Source organism: Sciurus carolinensis, chromosome 3 (genome assembly GCF_902686445.1).
Source record: "Sciurus carolinensis chromosome 3, mSciCar1.2, whole genome shotgun sequence".
In the NCBI taxonomy this organism is placed as follows: Eukaryota; Metazoa; Chordata; class Mammalia; order Rodentia; family Sciuridae; genus Sciurus; species Sciurus carolinensis.
Genome location: NC_062215.1, coordinates 127,137,739 through 127,145,155, shown reverse-complemented (window position 1 = coordinate 127,145,155; position 7,417 = coordinate 127,137,739).

Sequence of the window (7,417 nt, the reverse complement as noted above, 5' to 3'; positions counted from 1 at the left end):
ATGAGTGATTAAAAGAATAGAAAATAAGTCTCACAGATCTTGATTTTACCCTCCATTTTTTCATGTATTATCTGAGACATGTAATATCTGAGACACCTTAAGTCTTTCATGTGTCAGCATCAGCTAGTACAAGCTTTGTAAATGAAATGAAAGTCTGTTGGCCTTGTGTTCACAGCTCAAGAGAGCCGTGTAGAGAAAGCAAGCTATGAATGATGAGAGGAAGTTCTGACTATCGCAAGTGTTTTTCTCTCTGGAAAAGAATCATACCTGATTGGAACCTTTGAGAATAATGAAACTACACAACAAAAGAAAACCAGTACATGTAACTTTTTTTGAAATTCTAAAGAACACTTAACATAGTTCCACATTACAAGGTGGAACTTACATTAATTACATCATGGAAATGTAGGTACTTTTTTGGTGAAGTTAAGGAATGAGTTAAAGACTGGAGGCAAAATTTATGCATAAACAGATCCTGTGGGTTTTTGAAATTGGACTAATTTTGGGGTTTGGGGAATGCCCTGGAATCTCTTTCTCTAGAGTTGACATTAGGTTCTTTTGTGTAATTAAATACCAACTTCGAAGAGGATAAATTGAGGGAAGATTTCATAAGGCAATGGAAGAAGAGGATGAAGCCCAAGTGTGAGAAAGACTAATGTAATTTTGTTATCCACAGTTCAGATGTATTGGATAAAATGATGGTCTTTGGGGATACAGTGCCCAGAAGCCAAGCTGTTCCTGCTGCCTCTATTTCCCTTGCTTCTGTCTGCAGAGAAAACATGTTCTTAGATACTGCTCAGATGTCACTTCTGTCAGAGCAACTATATTTTCTAGGACCATCAGGTATTCTTTAAACCATTTTGTTAACCCTTTAAGGCTCTTTAATTGATTGTACCCCTTTTTGAATTTTTTTTTAAAACCCTGGGGCTCTTAACTACTGAGCCATATCCCCAGCTCTTTTTATGTTTTATTTAGAGACACGGCCTCACTAAGTTGCTGAGGCTGTTTTTGAAATTGTGACACTCCTGCCTCAGCCTCCTGAGCCACTTAATTTCAGGTGTGCCCCACTATGCCTGACTGGTTGTACCTCTTAAAGGAGTTTCCTCAATAGGCTGAGCAGGCAGCTCTGCTACCATCATCCTTATAGCATTAGTTCATACATGATAGGCCTCCAGTCAGTGATAAATCAGTGACTTAGTAATGTGAAAACAGCAATAACCCATTATGTTGATAATACTAATATTAATTATTGAGCACCAATGTGCCTGCCACTATAACAGTTTTTAGAGATACAGTATTTACCCACCTTGCATTAATGAAGAACTACTCCCCTGCTCACAGGGAGTGCTGTGATATGCCACTCAAATTCTCTAATGCTAGAGAATTTAGTTCCCTTGCTTGTCAGAGTGCTGCTGGCAGCAGACCTCAATTGCCAAATCTCTTTATAATTGCTTTGACTGGTGAGAGCCACCTCATGAGGTCACCCTTATTTCTGGGGTAGCCTGCCTTTGAAGACTACTCCCATGGCCCCATATTTGGACAATCCAAAAGTCCATCCTGGTTTCAGAGTTTCCAGTAATGTCATCTGAGGCTGCCTTTGAGATTGCATCAGAGCCTGTGTTCTTCCTCCACTCAGGAGCTTCCTTTCCCTGCAATCACTAATCTGTCCACTAATATCCATCTCGAAGTTGACTTTACAGGCAGCAAAACCTGAGACCATAAGTTCTGTAAGAAAGCAGATTCTTAAGTGAAGCAAGAGGCCTTAAATTATACTACAGAGCTATAGTAACAAAAACAGCACAATATTGGCATCAGAACACACATGAAGACCAATGGTACAGAATAGAAGACACAGACAAACCCACATAAATACAGTTATCTCATACTAGACAAAGGTGCCAAAAACATACATGGGAGAAGAGAAAGTCTCTTCAGCAAATGATGCTAGGAAAATGGGAAATCCACATGTAGTAGAATGAAATTTAACCCCTATCATTCACCCTACACAAAACTCAACTTAGTAGATCAAGGACTTAGGCATTAGAATAGAGACCCTGCATCTAGTAGAAGAAAATGTAGACCCAACTCTCCATCATGTTGGCCTAGAAACTGACTTCCTCAACAAGACACCTAAAGCACAGGAAGTAAAATCAAGAATCAACAAGTGGTATGCTATCAAACTAAAAAGCTTCTTCACAGCAAAGGAAACTTATCAAGGACATGAAGAGAGAGCCTACAGAATGGGAGGAAATCTTTGCCACCTGCACCTCAGAGCATTAATCTCCAGGATAAACAAAGAACTGAAAAAACTTAATACCCCTCCAAAATGAAACAAAACAAAACAAAACAAAAAAACCCAAAAAACAAATGACATGATCAATAAATGGGCAAAGGAACTGAACAGGGACTTCACAGAAAAAGAAATACCATCAGTCAACAAATAAATGAAAAAAATGTTCAACATCTCTAGCAATTAGAGAAATGTCAATTAAAACCATGCTGAGATTCCATCTCTAGTCAGAATAGAATTATGAAGAATACAAGCAACAATAAATATTGGCAAGGATGTGGGGGAAAAGGTACACTTATACATTGATGGTGGGACTGCAAATTGTTGCAACCACTCTAGAAAGCAGTATGGAGACTATCTTGCTAAGTGAAATAAGCCAGTCCCCCCAAAACCAAAGGCCAAATGTCCTTTCTGATATGTGAATACTAATACACAATAAGAGATGGGGGAGGGAAGAATAGAAGTTCATTGGATTAGACAAAGGGGAATGAAAGGAAGGGAGGGGCATGGGATTAGGAAAGATGGTAGAATAATCAGACATAACTTTCCTATGTTCACGTATGAATACCCCACCACAAGAATGATACCCCAATTAGAATAAGTCATACTCCATGTATGTATATGTCAAAATACACTCTACTGTCATGTATATCTAAAAAGAACAAAAGAAAAATTAAAAGTAAAACTAATCTTCCAATCCAAAAAAAAAAATTCTTCCTTGGAATTTTACACCTGGTTCTGCCTTCTGATTTACAGGATGAGACCCCCTGGTGGTAGGTAGAACACATAACCCCTAGCATCATATGACAGTGCAGTTAAAACTTTCACCAGTAGTGAACTGGGATGGCACGCCAGCAGAAGGGAATGCACTGGTTGGCAAAAAGTGTCAGGTGGTTGAGAAATACAGAGAGAAAGTAGAGCTAATGACAGTGGCACCGATGGACTTGGCTGAGCTCAACTGAAACCTTGGAAAAAGGTGAGCAAAAGTGATTAACTGGCAGGGACAGGTTAAGTGTGAAAGGCTCCATGGTAGCACATAATAAGAATCAGCTCTTGAAGCCAGTGGAGAAAAGGCTGGGACCAGACCCAGTACTGAATCATGAGACTAGTAGAAGTACAAAGAAGTTAAAAACTCAACTTCAGCAGGTCTGCTATGGTAAGGTGTGGGCCCTGGTTGGGAAAAATGGAACTGTGACACAAGAGGGACCATTTGGTTGATGAATCTGAAAATCTTGAATCCTCAGGTTTCCTGAAGTTTGTGAGGCTACAGAAGTGCCCCCGCTTCTCTAAGGAGAGCTAGTGTGCCTGCTGCTTTGCTTAAAGACAGTGAAGAGATATCTCCCTCAAGACAACACAGGCAGTCCTCAGGATCTACCACCACCTCCTCTCTTAGAAACCAAGCCGACAAAAGGGGTTAAGTCACAACCTAATCAGAGACATATAGATTTGATAAGGCAGGGAGAGTAATATACCCCAAAGAGCTGTAGATCTAGCTGACACATACCAGTGGGGACTGGGAGAATATGCAGGGTCTAAACGTTGACAGGGCTTCACAGTGGGGAGAAGGGGTCAGTTTAAAAATCTAAATATCAAGTTGAATAGGGAGCATTTGTATTCCCAGACTGGGGTAGAGATCCAAATATGCAATTAGGATGGCTCCTAGAAACATGAAAAACAAACAAACAAACAAACAAAACCAGTCCATACAAAGCGAGAGGAATTCTAGTATAACATGGTGGATGTGATCATGCTAGGCTGAATATACTAGGTAAGACTGGAAGACCCACCAAATGGCTGCATTCTATAGGAGGACTCAGAAGATGCTCCATTTGCCAAAGCAACAAGCAGAGAAGTTCAGCAACACTTCTCCTTGTAGGTCAGAAATGAAGGTAGGAGATGCCATGGTAGACCTGAGCTCACTGGTATCAATGGTCATCAGGGTACCCCAAAGCAACAAAGGATCTTGACATTGAGAATTGTCAAAAGCCAGGCAAATACAACTATATTAATTGGTAAGTTCAACATGCCTGCTGTAAAGATATGGAGATAGTCAATAGAACATTTAAAGTAGATGGTCAGTTAGCAAGAGTACTAGTCAAACTGTACAATTAAAAGTCAATCAAGATGGAGGACAGGAGGCCAAGAACAGTTACCTCCCCATGAATATTTTCTCTTGCCCAATTTCCAAACCTAAGCCAGTTGTTGGACTCAGAGCCATTAACTAAAGGAGAATCCAGGCCTGTAGCCAGAGAGACCCCATAATAACACAAATGTGCACAATAATGATTTCCCCTATCCTCCAGAGGGATTTACAGCAACTACTCAGGTAACCATAGATTAGTGAAAAGGAAATACTCAATATTTTGATGTCTGAGTTGACAAATCAGACTAAATTAGATTGAGGCTCTGGGCCCAAGAACACCTCACAATATATTCACAGACCCATCCAGTCCCTAAGTGTTTAATTGCAATAAAAATTCTTGGTCAATGGCACAATTCTCACATTGGTTCCTTGGCCTGTGTAGTAAGAAATATTATAGAGATTAAGGCCAAGTAGAAACTTCAGAAAACTGACTCCCTATATCACGGTAGTAAATAAAAAAGAGCATCACATTCTAGGAAATGGCAGAAATAAATGCCATTTAATTGGGGTAATGGTTCATGTCATATATCCATTTAATTCACCAGTCTGAATCCATATCCAAGGCCATACTCCCTTCCTTGGAAAGCTTACATGCAATCCCTGTGTGTCAAAGTCCTGACCCTGGGCTCCAATTTAAGACAATTCAGAAGGGCCAATCAGCTTCAGAGTTGTCCTTGGGGTCAGCTGAGAATTTCGTTGACTCTACCAAATCTCTTATTTCTTCCCATTCTTTCCACAAATGGTGATGTCCACAACATTCTCTAAAAAATCTGCTGCCCACTCTCTCCTTCTCAGAGTCTATTCCCTGAGAGCCCAATCTGAGATGTAGTTATAATTTAGTGAAAAAAGACAATAGAAAAATCATAAACACACAATTTTCAAATCATATAAAATGACAACTCTGAGATACACTGGTTTCTTTTTAGATCATATATCCTTTGCCCTTTGTTAAAATTTCTAGAGGTAGGATAAGTTATGAGTTTGTAGCCAGTTTTTCTTTTGTAGATCTCTGTAGGTAGTGTATGTGCTGCTTTTGTATATTTGCATGTGTATATTTGCACTTTAAAAGATTCCTCATGACATTATTCAAACAATATGTCGCAAATGAAATAGCAATTATTTAAGCACAAAGTCCAGTCTAAGTAGTGATGAATCCAGAATAACACTGTATCTCAAGGTCTAAAGAAGTAGTTTAGGGGCTGGGGAGATAGCTCAGCTGGTAGAGTGGTTGCCTCACAAGCCCAAGGCCCTGAGTTTGATCCCCAGTACCACAAAAAAAAAAAAAGTAGTTTAAAAATGATAAAAGAGTGCACATTATAATATGAATTCTAAAAAAGTATGGACTCCAGGGGCTGGGGAGACAGCTCAGTTGGTAGAGTGCTTGCCTTGCAAGCACAAGGCCCTGGGTTCGATCCCCAGCACCCAAAAAAAAAAAAAAAAAAAAAGTATGGACTCCAAACATGAAAGTCCCAGAGTGTTAGAACTAAGCAGCAGCTCTTAATGGACTGAAAAAAAAATTTAATGTATTAAAATAAAACTGTATTTAAAAAATTGTAAATTTGTGGGAATCATTGAGGATGTGATTAATGTTGAAGATTTAATAGCTTGACAACATATTCAGATTTACAGATAGCAGATTGTAAATAGCTTTTTGCTACAAATTGGCTAATATCAAAAGTGGGATGTTGGGCTTCTTAGACAATAACAATAAGCCAAGTATTGCATTATTTGTATTTAATTTAACACTTTCTGATTTCTTCATTTCCCTTCATAATTCTTCAGGGTAAGACTAATCAAAAGGGCCATCTAAGCCATGTGTGGTGGCTCATGCCTGTAATTCTAGCTCCTCAGGAGGCTGAGGTAGGAAGATGACAAGTTCACAGCCAGCCTCAGCAACTTAACAAGATCCTATCTCAAAATAAAATAAAGGACTGATGATGTAGCTCAGTAGTAGAGCACTTGCTTGGTATTCGTGAGGCAATGGGTTCAAGCCCTAGTATGGCAAAAAAATTAAAATTAAAAAAAAGTATAATGAAGATCTTACAGCTATTCCATCAATCTGAATATTAGAAAGGGCAAAGTGAAAAAAAAATGGAATATGTTTTTCAGTTGTCTGTTCCAGTTGGGGCAGGAGCAGAATATAATAGAGGGAAGACCTGAAGAAGCTGGTTTTTCTTTCTGTGCTTATCTGAGTTGTGTGGTCAGTGGCCACATGTCTGTAGCATTTTGTACTAGTGGATATAACAGATTTCGGAAGGGTTGGCAAATATCTGTGCAAAAAAAGAGTCAAACACTTTTGAAGTATTTGGGCTCAAACTAGGAATAACCTATGACTTAAATATGTCTCCAGTTTAACTTTTTAAAAATGAAGTGAGCAATTAAGTCTCACTTAGGTGACAGATTAAGAATTATATATACCAAAGGCCAAATGTTTTCCCTGATAAGTGGATGATGATATATAATGGTGGTGTGGGGGTGGGTGGTGAGAGAAGAATAGAGGAACTTTAGATTATGTTGAGGGAAATGGGGTGGGTATGAAAAATGGTGGAATGAGATAGACATCATTACCCTATGTACATGTATGATTACATGAATGATATGAATCTACATCGTGTACAACCACAGAAATGATTCATTGTGTACAATGAATCAGAATGTGGTCTGTAAAATATAGAAAAATAAAGATATTAGAGTAAGTAACAAATATTTACTCTATTATAAATATTTGCATTCCTGTATGAGCCTGTGCCTTAATTCTAGTGCAGTCTCCTCTATGGCCAGGTGGGTGTGTAACTGCACAGTATTTATTGATTTGAAATTCAGAAATGGATAGCATTCATGATCATTGCTTAGATTATTTTATTCATTTTGTCTTATATTTCTAATTAAGAAAGGTAAATTTTAAAGACAAAGTTTCTCTTCTCAACAGCACATGGATCCTTCTCTAAAATAGACCATATTTTATGCCACAAAGCTACTGTTAG